Source organism: Oryctolagus cuniculus, chromosome 6 (genome assembly GCF_051225735.1).
Source record: "Oryctolagus cuniculus isolate XC-2025 breed Fujian yellow rabbit chromosome 6, ASM5122573v1, whole genome shotgun sequence".
In the NCBI taxonomy this organism is placed as follows: Eukaryota; Metazoa; Chordata; class Mammalia; order Lagomorpha; family Leporidae; genus Oryctolagus; species Oryctolagus cuniculus.
Genome location: NC_142872.1, coordinates 114,022,288 through 114,041,179, shown reverse-complemented (window position 1 = coordinate 114,041,179; position 18,892 = coordinate 114,022,288). Strand labels below are relative to the sequence as shown.

Genomic DNA, 18,892 nt, shown 5'->3' with positions numbered 1-18,892 from the left:
GGACTGGCAGAGGAACAACCAGGACTAGTACCCGGTGCCCCAACTGGGACTAGAACCTGGGATGCTGGAGCCGCAGGCGGAGGATTAGCCTAGTGAGCCACGGCACTGGCCAGTAGTGACTTCTAAATACCTTTCTCTACTAAAAGTGACTGCAGCTTTATGTAATAACATCTGGCTCAGGGAAATGGATGGAAAATTTAAAAAATGAGTCTGACTTGCATCATTTTGCCATAATGAATCATTACATAATTATGAGAACATGTGGAAAGGAGACAGATACTAGCTTGAAGGGTGTCCTACTCTTTGAGCCAAGGGTAATAGCAGTTTCAAAGTAAGTAATGATGGTTAAAAAATCTATTCAATAAAATACCAAGTCATGTGTCCATATAGATATAAATAAATAAGTAATTTGAAGTTTCATGAAGAACTAGATATTTAATTTCAAAGCATAAGCCATATGATTCTTATGAATTAAAATTGTGGAAAGCATGAATTCATTGGCATCATAAACTTGGTTAGAGTAAGCATCACCAACAGGGAAAATTCAAACCATACATTATTTGATGTATGCCCACAACATCACTTTGAGATTTTCATGCCAAATATGCACAATAAAATTTAATTATGAAGCCGGCGCTGCGGCTCACTAGGCTAATCCTCCGCCTTGCAGCTCCGCCACACCGGGTTCTAGTCCCGGTCAGGGCGCCGGATTCTTTCCCGGTTGCCCCTCTTCCAGGCCAGCTCTCTGCTGTGGCCAGGGAGTGCAGTGGAGGATGGCCCAGGTGCTTGGGCCCTGCACCCCATGGGAGACCAGGAGAAGCACCTGGCTCCTGCCATCAGATATGTGCAGTGTGCTAGCTGCAGCGCGCCGGCCGCGGCGGCCATTGGAGGGTGAACCAATGGCAAAAAAAAGGAAGACCTTTCTCTCTGTCTCTTTCTCTCACTGTCCACTCTGCCTGTCAAAAATAAAAAAATAAAAATAAAAGAAATTTAATTATGAGGCAATATACAAAAATTAAAATTAACGGACATTCTCAAAAATTTGCTTTTAGATCTCTGAAATATCAAGGTCACAAATGTCATGAAAAGACTGAGGATTTTTCTAGACATAGGAGATTAAGGTGACATCAGTAGTCAACTCATGATTTTGAACTGATTCTGTTTGCTGCTAAACGTATTATTTACACATCTGGATAACATCATGTAGGGTATGCTGATTCAATGATAATAATGTCCTGATGTTGGTGTTTATATTTTGCTATATAGGAAAATATTTACATTTAGAAGAAATCCAGTATTTAGGGTATTTGGGCATCATGTTTTTGGTAGTTTATCTCAGTGTTTCAGAAAAATTAAAAATTCCATGTTATACCTCTAAGTATTACAGTTTATGATTACTTCATAAAAGAAATTATGATGAAAACCAGCTAATTTATTTATAGTCTATGATATATTTTTACTTTTGTCAAATCCAGTAAAAATATTATGCAGTGTCAACTCTGCTAAAAAAGTTTACTTTTATTTTTGTAACTATCAAAATCAGTCAGAAGTAGTAATAACCTCAGAGTTGTACCAGACTTTGGATCATGCTTTGAGGAATACTGATCTAGATTACAAATTGTCTTTGGAGATAAAATATGTACTCATTATTCTGTGAAAGTAACTGTGGAGTGTCATAAATGTGTGGAAAATCATACCAAATATTTGTGAGCTTGCATGAGCATTGACTAAAGGCTATCACAGTGAGATAATCTTATGTTGCTGCATGTTTCTATTCATGAGATACCTGACGTGGGCATATGCATTAGTTATGCATGACAATCAGGATCTTGTGAAGAATAAGATGACATATTCTAAAGTGTTTAACTGAAAAGAACTTCTGTGTCGTACTATTCTGAGATTTAGGGATGGTTAAGGCCTGAGATTAACAACAGTACAGTCCTCATTATTCCTAGGACTAGGATGTCAGGGGTACATAATTCATTTTCAGAAACTGGTCAGACTTGGCCTCTTGGAAGAGTAACTGCTCAACAAACATGGAGCCTCAGAGAAATGCAGTGAGGATAGCATAGGAGTCTGGGCCACCTCAGTTTCTTCTTTCTTCTGTCATCTTTATGGATACTACTTCCTATTAACTGAGTTCAACTGGAAGTGAAATGGCCAGGAGTCTTGGTGACGCAGTCCGTGGAGGATAGCATCCTGTAGGACAGTGCTGAAGGGATTTAAAAAACAGATCTAAGATGAACAAATGGAAACTCAACCACATATTGTTTAAAGAAATGTTTACAAACTCAGTTGCCTGTACTCATTTTAAAGTTTCCTAACTGTTGAGTCATGAGATTTGTGTGTGATTTATTATTTATGAGTTTCTCTTCAAGCTCGGCAATTAGATTGAGAGTTCACACACAGAATGTGTCCATGTGAATTCTGCCCACTTATTCTGTTTACTTCGAGTGTTTGGAAGGTTTCCTGAAGATGATCCCTCTGGCGGTAGACAGGGAGTTGAATCAGCAGTAGAGGCAGGAAGACAAATTAGGAGGTCATTACTACATTTCAGTATCAAAAAGTGGAGCTCCTTGCTAAAGGATATAAAATTCAGTTAGTAAAAATACATTCAAGGACTCTGTCATCCAACATGGTCACTATAGTTAATGACAATGTATGTATACTTTAATAGTAGCTGAGAGTTGATTTTAATTGTTCTCACCACAAAGATAAATGTATAATACATGTGTCAGCTTGATATAGGCATTCTAAAATGTACACATATTTCAAAACTTAATGTTGGATGCTATAAATAAATATAATTTTTATTATTTGTCAATTAAAAGTAGAAATACTGAAAAATAATATAAACTAGAATAAAAATGATTGCTATCCTAATCCAGGTTGAGGATGGAGAGATGGTGAAGGTTCTAAAATGTATTTTCTATGCACAGTTTGTCAGATATGTGGACTGGTTGATTTGTTGAGAAAGACAGGGAAAAAAGAATATGTTTAAGGTCACTTCCAGATTTGGTGTTTGATATACTGTATAGCACCATTTTTCTGTATCAATAATACAAGACTGGGCTATGTTTGCCTAGATAAGCAGTAATGAAAGATTCAGCCTCAAACCTGGGAAATGGGAGGTGCCATAGAGACACATCCAGATGTAGGTATTTGTTAGAAAATCTGATGTCCATTTCTGGAGCACTGCACACAGGATTTGTAGGCATTTACAGATAGAAGACTTCTTTGTTATTGTTATTAGCAGCCTCCATCTATTAAAGTATGACATGCCAATACCTTACTATAATCAGAGAGGTTCAGTAACTAGTGCCTTAGGAGAAGACGAGCTTTCTAAGTGCAAGGAGTTAAATAGGCAGATCATTTCCCTAGGAAGGAAGAAGCATCTGCACACAGAAAGAGAAAGAAGACTTGGATTTTTTTTTCCAATTTGCTAAATGCTATTCATATTCGCTATCCTAAGTGACTCCATCTTTTTCTAGCTGCTTCCCCGTTGGTCAATAATTAGAAGTTGAAGGCAAATAAATATGACCTCAAGATCATAGTGTCAGAAAGCTCATTGGAAAAGTATCATTCAGGGTTAGCACCAGAAAAAATATTTGTGCTTCTTGTAGAGCAGTTCTGAGACTAATTTAATTGATCTTAAATTGATTACTTTTCTATCTTTGCTCTGAGCTTTAGGAATTCAGAGAAGTCAGATATATAGCATCTGTACAGGATAGTAAAGTATAAACTTAATCTGCATTCTGCTGCTGGCAATGTCTTATTTCCTACTCTTTTCCCCCCAGTGTTACTCTTTTACTCTTATCTACTAACCCTCTTGCATAAATATCTATGTGAACATTAAATATTAAATGAGGTAGAATATTTTAAATGAATAAAAATAAAATTATGTAATTATATTTTGTAGACTAATTTTCTTCAGTCTCAAGCAGCTTAGCATCATAAAGTTGACCCATTTCAAATTTCAATTTGCAAGGTTTATCAAGTCAGACTGACATGTTAAATTAAACACAAATGAGTAATGTATAAGTGTCAGTGTGAAGAGACTCAACATAATGTTTACTGGATTAGTGGTCTAATGATATTGCTACAGAAATATTGAACTCATTATGTTTAATCAGTACAAGCATAGTCCCTGAAATTAATTTAGCATCCATTGTTTTAAGCAATAATTTTGTAGGATACCATATGCTTATGCTGAAAAGAATTGCTTTCAACCAGACTTTGTTTCTAAATTTTTAGATCAGTCTTATAAATAATAATAATATAAATGTTAAAACATACAGAAATAGGGGTGGGCATTTAGTCTTACAGTCAAGATGCCCATATCCCATGTCAGAGTACTTGGGTACCACATTGGGCTCAGGTTCCTGACTCCAGCTTCCTGCTAATGCAGACTGTGGGAGGCAGCCATGATGGTTCCTGCCACACTCAGTGAAGACCTGAATTGAGCTATTGACTCCAACTTTGCACTGGCACAGTTATGTCTGCTGTGAGCATTTGCAGAGTGAATCAGTAGATATGAGCTCTCTCTATATATATATATGTCTTTCTCCATCTTTTTTTTCCTGCTCCTGGCTTCGGACCAGCCATTGCAGCCACTTCGGAAGTAAAAGTGGATGGAAAACCTGTCTCTCTCTCTCCTCTCCTCTCCTCTCTCTCTCTCTCTATCTCTATCTCTCTGTCTCTCTGTAAGTGTGTCTTTCAAATAAGTAAGTCTTAAAAAATTAAAAAGTTAAAAAATTAAAAAGTAAGCAGTAGTGTTTTCTATCAGTTCCATTCAGAAGAGATAATAATTTCAATTATTTCTTGTGTAAATGTCCATAAATCTTGAGTGATTATGCAAACATAATATATAGGTGAGTGTATGTGTTTTCACTTATTTATATTTTATATGTGCCTCTTCCTATATGATCAAATGGATCCATCTGAATCTTCTTGGAAAGCATATGATATTCCAACATAATAATCAGTCAGTGGGAAACAGAAGTTATGGTGGAGAGTGGGTGCAGTTCACAGGACACATATCTGAAATGATGAAATCTCAGAGACCCTCATATAATGCTAAAAACAAAACAATATGATAGCAAAGAGTGTTTTTGGTATTTGTGTGTTTGTATGTATGTGCATGTGTGTGTGGTTTCTTTTTAGCAGCTTTAAAGATGATAAATATTTTTGTTAGGAAATTTAACAAATCTATCACATATTATTGTCATGCATTCTTTATATATTTCAGAAATAGGCTAAATAAATAATTGTAGCATAAACAGATGAGTAGTTTATTGTCCACTGTTGAGTTATATTGCTAGTCTCTATGCTAATTATGCATGTATGGGTTATTTTATTGAATCTTCACCACTGCAACCCTATAAAGTATGGTTATGTCCATTTCACAGATATAGAAACTGACATCTAGGAAAGCCATGTCCATTGCTCAGTAGAATAATTTGAAGGTTTTTCATCCAACCTAGAATCCCTTCTAGAATCAGTGACTGTATCCACACGTACTACACATCATCACCTCTCAAATGATGACTTTACATACCCAAGATTGCCTGCACACTAAATGTAATGAGGAAGAGATAAGGTATATGAAGTTTCAGGAGATTATTAGGATTTGATCAGCCAAGGCACTTTGTTGTACACAGAATAATAGTGGTGTAGGCCTATGTGAACATACTACATGAAACTCAGGAAGCATATTGTGTGTTCTGTAGATAACCACAAAGTTTGCATGATGTCTAGAAAGTATTTGGGTCTTTAAAGTTAGGTGAACTTGAAGAGACAATTATTCATGCATCTCTGGAGTTTATAAGTTTTTTTTCCTTTTCTTTTTTCTTTTTTTTTAACTTTTATTTAATGAATATAAATTTCCAAAGTACAGCTTATGGATTACAATGGCTTCCCCCCATAACGTCCCTCCCACCCACAACCCTCCCCTTTCCCACTCCCTCTCCCCTTCCATTCACATCAAGATTCATTTTCGATTCTCTTTATATACAGAAGATCAGTTTAGCACACATTAAGTAAAGATTTCAACAGTTTGCTCCCACACAGAAACAGAAAGTGAAAAATACTGTTTGAGTACTAGTTATAGCATTAAATCTCAATGTACAGCACACTAAGGACAGAGATCCTACATGAGGAGTAAGTGCACAGTGACTCCTGTTGTTGACTTAACAAATTGACACTCTTGTTTATGGCCTCAGTAATCACCCTAGGCTCTAGTCATGAGCTGCCAAGGCTATGGAAGCCCCCTGAGTTCACCTACTCTGATCATATTTAGACAAGGCCATGGTCAAAGTGGAAGTTCTCTCCTACCTTCAGAGAAAGGTACCTCCTCCTTCTTTGAAGACCTGTTCTTTCCACTGGGATCTCACTCGCGGAGATCTTTCATTTATTTGTTTTTATTTGTTGTTGTTGTTGTTGTTGTTGTTTTTCCCAGAGTGTCTTGGCTTTCCATGCCTGAAATACTCTCATGGGCATTTCAGCTGGATCCGCATGCCTTAAGGGCTGATTCTGAGGCCAGAGTGCTGTTTAGGACATCTGCCATTCTATGGGTCTGCTGTGTATCTCACTTCCCATGTTGGATCATTCTCTCCCTTTTTGATTCTATCAGCTAGTATTTGCAGACACTATTCTTGTTTATGTGATCCCTTTGGTTCTTAGTCCTATCATTATGATCAATTGTGAACAGAAATTGATCACTGGGACTAGTGAGATGGCATTGGTACATGCCACCTTGATGGGATTGAATTGGAATCCCCTGGTATATTTCTAACTCTGCCGTTTGAGGTAAGTCAGCTTGAGCATGTCCCGAATTGTTTATAAGTTTTTGAAGAATTATATACCAGTTCAATAAATTAATAGGATCAGCCATGGTGTCTTGTGCAGGAAAACTGAATAAAGGAAATCATATTTTAGGATACTGAATCTCATACTAATAGGGTAGGTCACAACTGAAAGACTACTGTGCAGGGCAGTAAATGAGTCAATTAGGAAAGTGTTGAATTTTTCAATGTTGAGAAAAAGATAGTTTAGTATATTCAGATTGGAAATGAAAAGGGTACTGGAGAGGCGTCTTAGGACATTTTGAGAATTTAGACTTTTTGAAGTGAGTTTTGTGTCTACAGCCATACTAGCCTATATGTGCCCGATCTTGTCTGAAGTGACTTTTCACTTGTTTTTGTGATTTTGTTTCCATCTTCTCATAGCTGAACCCTGTGATGGTTGAGTGCCCTCTTCATGTGTGCCTGTGGTGCCCATTTAAGCTTCTGTCAGAGCTCCTGCTCCTTTCTCTGAAGGCAAACATCCTGTGTTTACCTAGGTGTTCTAGTGATTAGCATTCTATTTAAAAAAGGGTATGCACAAAATTTAAAATTGGAAATCAATAGTGGTAATAGCAATTATACCTGTAGTTTATGTTTGTTTCTAAATCAGGAGTTCTGATCATGAATTCATGTACTTATCTATTCCCCCAGCTACTGCCAGAATTGCATTTACTTCCTAACTATTCCTTTTGGACTTCTATTGCCTCTAATTCACTACATCTGATCCTGTCACTTAAGGTTTAAACCCTTCTCTTCTTGCCATACCAACTTTCCCCATGCAAAATCCTGCAAGTTCTTGAGTGATCTGTCCAGTAGCTTTTAGCTATTCTTACTTCTACATCTCGATGGCTTTCTTTCAGTTCTTTGAAAAAAAATAAGCTTGTGCTATTCCAGTTATCTAGTGCTATGAAACAACTTTCTCCAAAACTTCGTTAAAAATAGCATTTATTTTGTTCCAGATTTGTAATTTGGGCAAAACTCAGCAAGGGCAGCAGCTTGTTTCTATTAGTACTGTTCAATGGCTGCATCTGGAATCTTTTGAAGCCTGCCATTCACTTGTCTGGCAGTCGCTGCTGCTGGCTGACAGTCTGGGAATTTGACAAACTGCCCATGGAGCACTCACCTGTGACCTCTGTATATGGCCTGCGCTTCCACACGTTATAGTCAGTAGTTCCCCAAGGTGAGTCTCCAAAGGAGACCGATAGGGAAAAGCTTTATTACCTTTCCTATTCTGACTTCAGGGTTGTATAGCATCACTTCCACCACATCTGTTCATCAAAAAAGAAATGCTAAGGGGAGTGCATCTGGCATAGCAGTCGGGATGCCAGTTGAGGTGGCTGTGTCTCACATCGGAGTATTTGTGTTTGATTCCTGGCTCCAGCTCCTAATTGCAGCTGCCTGCTAAGGTACACTCTGGAAGGCACAGCATGTGATGACTTAAGTAATTGGGTTCATGTGGGAGACCTGGATTGAGTTCCCTGTTTTTGGCTTTGGATGGACCTAATCCTGGCCATTGTGGCTGTTTCTTGTCTTGGTAAATTCGTGCTGCTGTTATCAAGTGCCACAGAAAGGGTACTTATACTTGGTAGAAATTTATTTCTTGCCTCCTGGAGGTTGGGAGTCTCACCCCTTGTTCCCAGCAGTGTTGGGTTTTGATGAAGGTCCTCTTCCAGGTTGCAGACTTCTGTCTTCTTGGTAAATGAAAACATGGCAGCAAGAAATCCAGAGAGCCTATCAATTCACTTTTATTAGTACATGAATATTACTTATCACAGTTCCGCCTGCATGAACCAGTTACCTCCCAAAGGCCCAACCACCTTATATCATCACATTGCGAGTTGGGATATCAAACATATGAACGTTCGAGAGAGACAAGCAAATAGTCCCTAGCATTTTTTAACAGATCAATGGATAAACAAAATGTTCAACATATTCATACAATGGGATGTTATTCAGTATTTTTTTTTTTGACAGGCAGAGTGGACAGTGAGAGAGAGAGACAGAGAGAAAGGTCTTCTTTTGCCATTGGTTCACCCTCTAATGGCCGCTGCGTATTAAAAATGACATATGTATAGCAGGCATATGGACTGGCATTTTGAGGCACTGGTTAAGAGACCTGCATTCCATTTTGGAATGATTGGATTGGAGTCCCGGCTCTGCACTGATTCCAGCTTCCTGGTGATGTGTACCCTGGGAGGCATAGGTAATGGCATAAATATTGGGTCCCTATCACCCATATGGGAGACCTAAATCAAGCTCCCAGCTCCCAGTTTTGACCCAGCCTTATCTCAGCCAATGCAGACATTTGGGGAGTGAACCAGCAGACTGGGTGCAGGGTGCATGGACTTGAACCATCCTTCGCTGCCTTCCCGGGTATATTAGCAGGGAGCTGATTCAGAAGTAGAACAGCCAGGAATGGAATCAGTGTCTACATGGGATGCCAGCATTGCAGAATTTCTCTCCCTCCTTCCCTCCCTCCCCCCTCCCCCTCTCTCCCCTCTCCCCCTCTCCCCCTCCCCTCTCTCTTTCTGCCTCTCTCTGCCTCTTCCTCTCCCTCTCCCTCTCTTTCTCTTCCTCTCTCTCTGCCTATCCCTCTCCCTCTCTCTCCTCTCCCTGTCCCTTTCCCTCTCCCCTGGTCCCTCTACCTTTCCCTCTCCTTCTCCCCTTTTCCCTCTCCCTCTCTCCCTCCTTCTCTCCCCCTTTCCTCTTTCCCCTACCCTGCTTCTCAAATAAATTAATATTAAATGCTACATGCTATACTCTGCAGCATGGGCAAACTTTGAACATGTTATCCTGAGTTAAGCCATCACAAAGGGACAAATATTTTATGATTCATCTTACATGAAGTACCAATAGTAGTCAAATGCATAGGGACAGAGTTGAATGGGTGTTAACAGAAGCTGGGAGAAGAGATAATGGGAAGTTATTATAGAATATAGAGTTTCTGATTGGAATGCTGAAAATTATCTGGAGATGAATGGTGGTTCTGATTGTACTTCAGTGTGAATGAGCTTCATGCTAGCAAATTTTACATTTGAAAATTGGTAAAATGATAACATTTAGGTTATGTGTATTTTACTGTGGTTTTTAAAAGGGAGCATTCATTAGTTGGGCAAAGAGAGTGGTGGTGAATATGAAAGCGGAGAAATTGTCTGGAAAGTGTTGGAGTTCCTCCTGGGAAATGATTGTGTGCTGGACCAAGGATGGTAGCAGAAATAAGATTTTCCACTTCAGATAAAAATTGGAGCTAAGATACGATCAGGGGTTGGATATGCAGGAAGAGGAAACAGTGCACTAAGTTTGGCTCCTATATTTCTTGTCTAAACAACAGTATGATGGCAGTCTCTGGTTATTTTGGGTAAAGTCAGGATTCAGTTGGTGTTTCATAAATACATACGTGTTATTTAGGGCTTAATTTTAGAAGACAGTCAAGGAGAGCAAAGTATAGTCAGCAGGCATTGTGGAGCCTAACATAAGAAAGCACTGTGGAAGATTAATAAATGTGAAGAAAGGATGTCTGTGGCTAAGAGGTTTCAGTGGTTTCTTAAAGCGGGACACTGAAAAGGCTATGAATGGGATATTCAAGATAGAGTTAGGAATATTAATTGGTTTGGACAACTTGGGCTATGCAAGTCTGTTTTGCATTTGCAATTTACAGAAGCCCTTGGAAGTAGGAGTTACATCCGGAACATATGAACCATAGCTCACTGCCATTTTGTGTTGTTTTGTTTGCATAGAACCTGAACATACTCAGCTATTATAGGTATCTTTTCTTAGACACTCTGCCTTCTCATTTTGATATGTAAACAGGGTCCAAAGAGTCCCCAGCATCCCACTGAACTAGGTCCCAGAGGCAGCTTAGGCAGACAGAGCTGAGCCTGGGTGTCAATCACATCTCCACAAAGATACTTCAAAAAGTCTGTGGAAAATGGAATAAAATGATAATACTCAGGGGATACATAAAATCAGAAATCCTTGCATATTTTTCATAATAAGGATTTTCCATATGTTTAAAGGTCCCTGATATTTGAAGAGTGATTCTTCCTCCTATTGATGTTGCTTAGCAAAGTCACTTTGTATTTCTAGGATTGTTATCCTGTCATTTATAAAACAGAGATTACACTACTCAATTTAAAGATAATGCTCATAAATTGCCTTGTACATGGTGAACAGTAAAGGCAGTTTCTCTTCTTATAAAGACCTAGTGGGGAAAGTACTGCTATTTCAGTGTGGCTAAAGAATAAGCTCCATGGGGGCCCATCGCTGAGGTTTAACGGGGTAAGCCGCTGCCTGCAGTGCCGGCATCCCATGTGCACGCTGGTTTGTGTCCTAGGCACCCCTCTTCTGATCCAGGTCTCTGCTTATGGCCTGGGGCAGCAGTGGAAGATCACTCAGTGTTTGGGCCCCTGCACCCACGTGGGAGATCCAGAGGAAGCTCCTGTCTCCTGGCTTTGGATTGGCTCAGCTACGGCCCTGGGGCCATTTGGGAAGCGAACCAGCAGATGGAAGATCTTTCTCTCTGTCTCTCCTTCTCTCTTTCTGTAAATCTATCTCTAAAATAAATAGATAAAATCTTCCAGTGCCTTGGCCCACTAGGCTAATCCTCCACCTGCGGCGCCAGCACCCCGGGTTCTAGTCCAGGCTGGGGGGCCGGATTCTGTCCCGGTTGCTCCTCTTCCAGTCCAGCTCTCTGCTGTGGCCCGGGAAGGCCGTGGAGGATGGCCCAGGTCCTTAGGCCCTGCACCCGCGTGGGAGACCAGGAGAAGCACCTGGCTCCTGGCTTCGGATCAGTGCAGCGCACAGGCTGTAGCAGCCATTTAGGGGATGAACCAATGGAAGGAAAATTTTCCTCTCCGTCTCTCTCTCTCACTGTCTAACTCTGCCTGTCAAAAAATAATAAATAAATAGATAAAATCTTTAAAAAACAAAAGGGAACAAAGAATAAGCACAGATATTGATACACTGAAGAGAATTTAAGGAAGTGCCTTCATTTTTAAAAAGAGAATATTATCTTTGTATCAACTCTATGATATCCGCACTTTTGATTTCACAATTAATTAGTATGTACCCTATTTGTTTATAAACATTGTGATGGGGCAGGTGCTGTGGTGCAGTGGGTTAAAGCCCTGGCCTGAGCCAACGACATCCCATATGTGTGCTGGTTCTAGTCCTGGCTGCTCCACTTCCGATCTAGCTCTCTGCTGTGGCCTGGGAAAGCAGTAGAAGATGGCCCAAATCCTTGGGCCCCTGCACCCACATGGGAGACCTGGAGGAAGCTCCTGGCTCCTGGCTTCAGATTGGCTCTGCTCCGGCCATTGTGCCCATCTGGGGAGTGGACCAGCAGATGGAAGACCTCTCTCTGTAACTCTGTCTTTCAAATAAATAAAATAAATCTTTAAAAAAAGTATTGTGATCTACTGCTATTTATTGACAGCTGTGTTTTGTTCTTTTTGGTCATGTTTTGTTGCTTTATATATCTGTGTGTGTGTGTGTGTGTGTGTGTATTATCGTTCATCTTTAAATATCTAAAGACACTCAGGAAAAACCAGTAAAGACATAGAAGACAGTGCATCATAGCATCTGTAACTTCCAGCACCATGACCTATACATGATGGAATCCCAATTAAGGTGCCGCTGATTGTTTTGTTTTGCTTTGCTTTGCTTTGCATCACTGGAGTCTAGCCATAACTTTTTTTTTTTTTTCAAAAAAAAATTTAAAGATTTATTTTCTGTATTTGAAAGGCAGAGTTACAGTGAGGCAGAGAAAGAGAGAAAGAGAGAGAGGAGAGAGGTCTTCTATCCTCTAGTTCACTCCCCAGATGGACTCAATGGCCAGAACCGAGGTGATCCAAAGCCAGGAGCCAAGAGCTTCTTCTGGGTTTCCCATGCGGGTACAGGGTCCCAAGGACTTGGGCCATCTTCTAATGCTTTCCCATGCCATAGCAGAGAGCTGGATTGGAAGTAGAGCAGGCAGACTCAAACCAGCGCCCATATGGGTGGCAGCATTATAGTCGGTGGCTTTACCCACTGTGCCACAGTGCCGGCTCCTAACCATGACATATTGAGGGGCTTTGCTTTCATAGTTGTTAAGTATAAAATGCGATTCACTTTTAATCCAAGTGGAAAATTCCCCCCACCCTTTGCAACCTCAATGTTTAGTTCATATTATAAATAAGAGGGTTTTGTGTTAATGTGGTCATATTTGTCTTCACAGCTTTTACTAATAACCCAGCTATTTTCCTATCTCCACATGAATGTTACTTCTTGATAAAATTTTAGTGGAGTAGCTTTTCGTCCTGTCACAATTTTGTTTCCATTTTAAGAGGCCACTTAGTAGATGGTAAAATTCTAAAGGAATGGAATTCTATGTGTGCGATTTCATATACCAATTCATTCACAGTGGTGACAGGATGTTGATTTAGAGCCCATTTTGTTTTTTGAATGAAGGAAAGGCTATTTATGCCTCGTTAACTTATACCATGAATTTTCAGTTTGATCAATTCTGAAGAACTACTCCCACGCCAGTTTAATTTTTTGGTTAATAGGTAGTTATTATTCATATTTATAGCCTCTTTTCTCACTAGAACACTAGGCTCTAGATCCTACAATTTTTTATAGCCAGTTAATTTATAGCATTTCAGGGGAAAATATTCTTAAGGTTTTGCTGGCTTTTCTGATATTACTAGAAGATAGGATGGTAATTGCATTTTAGTTGTTCGTTTTAGCTGATAAGAGAAATTAACAAATCTGTGTAAATGTCTCATACTGAAAGCTGGAAATTAATTTTATTGCATTGAGATGTATCTATTGAAAATGCATTATTTCAGTTGTATTTCATCAAGAAAGTGAGTTAACAGAATGTATATTACCTAGCATAGCTTTAAATATTTTGTTAGTATGTTAAAATTTGATGTGAAGTAGAGAATTTAAAAACCATTTCTCATAATAATGAGTATTTTTATTCTGTAAAGGAAATGATTGGTAATGAATAAATATTATAAAATATATTTATCATTTTTACCTTTTTCATCCCACACTGAATTACAAGCCTTGGGTCATATTGAATATAAGCAGCATGGCATTTGGCATGTCACATATTAGCTGGAAAAGAATGATACCTGCCGTAAACCTGAAACAACTGGCTCAGTCACAAATAGCCATTGTTGATTGACCAAGTCATCTTTCGGATGAAATAAAATTCCAAGCCAATCCTTCCTTATATTTAGCTCCCATCATAATTTTTAATCATTGCCTCCCACCCATAATAATTCAGGATTCATTTATGTATTTGAAAGAGAGAGAGAGGCAGCGATGCATAAAGAGAGATCAGAGAGAGATCTTCCATCTACTGGTTCACTCCCCAAATGGTCACAAAGGCCAGGGCTGGGCTAATCTGAAACCAGCAGCTTCTTCTGTGTCTCCAATATAAGTGCAGGGGCCATGTACTTGAGCCATCTTCCACTGCTTTCCAGGTGCATTAGCAGGGAGCTGTATCAGAAATGGAGCTTGAACCAGCACTTATGTGATGCTGGCAGTGCAGAAGGCAGCTTAACCTGCTATGTGATGGGACGGGCCCCTGCTTATTTATTTTAAAGACTGTGTGTGTGTATATGTGTGTGTGTTTATGTGTGTGCAAAGGTGTAAAGGCTGGTAGGGACATCTTCCATGTATTAGTTCACTCCATAAATGACTGAAATAGCTGGGACAGCACAAAGCTATAGCCAGGAGTTAGGAACTATACCTATATCTCCCACATGGTTCACAGGAAGTCAAATACTGCTGCTTCCCAGGTACATCAACAGGAAGCTTGATTGGAAGTAGAGTAGCCAGGTCTCAGAACTGGCACGGAGATTGGGAAGTAGGAGTCTCAAGCAGTGACTTAACCTGCTGTGGCACAACACCAATACCTACCTGTCGCTCCCCCTCTTCGTGGAGGAATGACACAGGACCCTGCGCTGTTCTTTTGTCTGCTCGGCCCTCCCCGGGTTTGCTGCTGGTTCTTCCAGGGTTGGCTGCCGTCCCTTCCACCTCCGTGGAAGGGCGGTTCCCCCTAGCCACTTTCCCCACTTCCGCGGGGGAGCGGCACACCGCCGGCCGGCTCTCTCGGGGGCTGCACAGGTGTTCCTTCAGATAGATGTTCCTGGTGCATGTTGTCTCTCTCCTCCTTTATAGTCCTCTTCCACCAATCCCAACTCTGCTACCCACACGCCGAGTACACTGCTCTCCTGCAATCAGGAGCAGGTCCTGCTGTTTATTGGTTGAACTGGAGGCAGCTGTGTAGAAGCTGTTTCCTCCTCTCCCAGCACCATATTGTGGGAGAGCAGATGCATAGAATAAGTCTTAATTCCAGTAACTTAGTCTAGTCCGAGTTGCTCCCAGTTGCTCCCCACACCTACCTCTCATTTATTCTTTTCTTCCTTCCCCCACCATCCCTCCATCCCTCCCAACTCTCCCTCCTTCCTTCTATCCTGCCTTTGATTTTCTGATCACCTTCAATATTCAGGGTCATTGTTACAAGGTAATCTTTTTATATATTCTATCCCATCACTACACATATTTAAAACTTTTGCATTTTTGATTATTTGAATAAATGAATAACTAACTTTACATTAAAACAATATCTAGGTTCAAAGACTGGAGAAAATTTTATTTCTTTAGGTTGTTCGAATAGCCTGAAGGAATAAATAACAATATGTATTCTGAAAAATGAACTGCTATTCTAAAACTTAATTGCTAAGATTTATTGTTAGTCATGAGAACTACAAAGATATCCTTTTTTTTTGAAAATCATCTTTTAGGATACTGCTTAATTGATGTGTATAAACAACTGACTCAGTTAATATAGGTTTTCACAATGTAAGTACATCAAGTATTGGTAACAAAAATACTCTTTAGTGGATTTTGATGAAATTTTATGTGCCTGCTATTCCCTGTTGCACTAGAATCTAATAGAGGCATCATCTATTGACATAGCATTTAATGTTTAAAATTTACCTTTTATTGCTTGATATGTCTTCTTGCTCTGCAGAGAGCAACAGTCTTCTTGTTGTTCCTACAATTGAATAATCACAAGATACAGAAAATTGATTTTGTTAGCAAGATGGTTGAGTGAGTTAGTAACAAAGGGGACATCATTAAAAGATTTTGTTGCTCAACTTGAGTTTCTGTGCTTGCTTGATCTAATGATAATGAAATGAGGATCCCAGATACTTAAATAAGTTAACTTTTGCCTTGGAGAAATTTATATCTCTCTTGATACTTTATATTTCTTATCTGTACTTGTCAATACAATGAGCGTAATATAACAAAAACAAAGGAAACCCAACAAAAATCACTTTGTTAAAAGTTTCACACTCTCCTTATTTGTTTTGGGACTTAAGGGATTTTCAAGCACCAAAAGATTCTATGGCATGTGTTGTTTGTCCTTCTTCACAACTTTGAATATTTAAACCTAACCCATATTTTCACTTTTGTCCCATACCAAGGACAAATCTTAACTATAGTGAGCATAATTTTAAGAACTCAGTGCTATTAACCATAAGAGGATAATAAGGCTTAGTGAGCAAAAATTTTGCTGGGGACTTAACATATTCTCACTAATCCTCATATTTACTTTACAAATTATTTGTGATTTCTGCTAAATGAACAAATGAAGAAATCATTCCTTACTATCCATGAAATGTTTTTGAGAGCATTGAAAAGACACTCAGGTATAATCTTGAGAAACAAATTTAATGTTTTCAATCATTCAAAGTAGGCAGGGTTTAAAAACAATATTGAAAACAGGGATATATTTAAGGCAACAACATATGAGAATGGTTGCCTATGATATAGTCTGTGACATACATGATATATAGGCATATATATATACAAACACACCTACACACTTATATATTTTAAATGTATTTTTATTAACCATGAAAAACATACAAAGACTATAACAAAATTGTTCATCTTTGATAGAAGAATAGGAAGTGGTAAGGTATACCTTTAAATGTTTATTTGGAAGGGTAAGGCATAAATCGAATATGTGCTTTCTAAAACAGACTATTTTATAACCATGTACTTAATATATATTTTACAAGTCTTCAATTTGTATATAAATCATAGGGTTTATTACTAATGATTTTCTCTTGTTAGTAGAATATTGTTATTAGGTGCCAAGACATACTTTCAAATATTACCATTAAGGATTTAGTATTTTTTACATAGGACATATTTGCAGTTTAGTAGAAAATATTCTTTTGTTTCCTGGCTGATAAACCATGTCATTGATTTGTCAACTAGGAAGCAAACTTTGACCATCAAATGTTAGACTTCACAGCTTTCCTGTTATTTCACAATTAAAAAAAAAATAACCCACTGAGCAATCATTTAGAAAAACAGGCTTTCAGGACACAAAGCACATTGTAAAAGAGAATGTGAGGAAAAATCATGTTTTTTTATTATTTGAAATAGTTGTTTAAAAGACTGAAGCATAAATATGTGTTTTCTGGAATATGGCATTTTTTTTCATTACGTACTTAACACTTTTACATTTTTATAGCCCTACTTGTTTATAAAGAATAGAGTTTATTATTAATGGTTTTATCTTTGCTGTCCTCGTAAACATAATTGCTGGTAGCTTAGCACCCATGAGTAACCTAGCAACAAGTCAGCTCTCTAACAAGTAAGAAAAGAATGCAAGCAAAGTGTTATGGAAAAATTGTTCAGATTAAGAATGTTAGTGCATGTATACGATTAAAAATCAAAATGGAACTTTCTAATATTTGAGGAATTTCATGACAATAGATATTGAATTTCATATTAAATAATATCATGGCATCCATTCATAAAAATAAAGAAATCTATTTCAAAATACACAACTGTTAACTAGGTAAAATAATATCTGTTTTTCCCTGGCAGCCTGTTCATTACAGATTAGATGAGAAGAGTGTCTTTGGCATGCTTTTGTTAGGTGGTAGATGAGGTTACTCAATTGAATTACACCAACACACCTTCCTGACAGTGATACATTGCTCATCTCTTAAATAGTTCCAGAAGTAATAATCTTTTTTGCAGGACTTTGTTTTTATAGTATTGTACTTTGTGTGTGTGTGGGGGGGGGAGGGATCAATTTTTGGAAAGGTCCTAAAAGATTTCACTTCTTGTTTTACATTGTAATCCTTTGACATATTTATTATTGATTTCTTTTGGTGAAATTTAGCTTTTATATTTGCTGTTTATTTTTATTGGGAAAATAACCGTCTTGCGGTGAAAAGCTACACTTTCATAGCATCACCATTTATGTGATGAATGGAGCCGGATGGGGAGGGAAACCACACACGTGGTGTTAACCTTTCCCTGAACAGCATGGCTTCTGTTTCACTCCAGGAGCAGAATTACCTGGCCCTTATCAATTTGACAGGTAGTTCACTGTGCCTCCTGAAATCTTGGAGCCCTAGGGAAGTTTGTGGTAGAGGACAGTAGGATATGCCCTGAGCTTTCTATTACTTTTAGAATCTACCTGGAAATGACTCTCAGTTGTTGCTCCAGTCATGATTAAGGTGTGAACTCCACTCTTCTATTTTTTTCCCTCACTGTGCTCCCAGATACCTCTTCACCAAGGATGGGGTGAATGAAATCATGAGACCCCTAAAGAGAGGGCTAAAAATACTTGATGAAAGAGTCAGATTTCATCCCTAGGTGAAAAGTGATGGCTAACATGATTTGGATTAAGGTGAATCACATTTAATACATGAAGAAAGAAGTTTCTTTGCATGAAAATGTTACCTATCCTTGGAGATAACATGCTACAATTGGATAGATTGGTTGCATTATTTCATTTTGGGAACTTTATACCCAAAATGTAAGATAGAACAGCATGGTTTTTCTGTAAAGATGCTATTCATTACAGCTGTGGTAACTGCCCAACTATTCAGAAAAATAGACTTTCAGATGTATCAGTTGCACATTAATTTCTCCTTACAGCCCTGATATCTTAATGGAGTCTATCTTTTGTGGAAGTCAAGTTCCTGGAGGACAGGGCTGAACTTATTTGAATTTCCAAA

The 18,892-nt window shown here is 38.6% G+C and overlaps 1 protein-coding gene across 2 annotated transcripts in view; it reads left to right on the top strand.

Annotated features, from left to right (window-relative positions):
• Positions 1-18,892, top strand: part of MMP16 (matrix metallopeptidase 16) — a 297,823-nt gene that overhangs the window by 126,122 nt on the left and 152,809 nt on the right. The gene's annotated exons all lie outside the window — the stretch shown is intronic.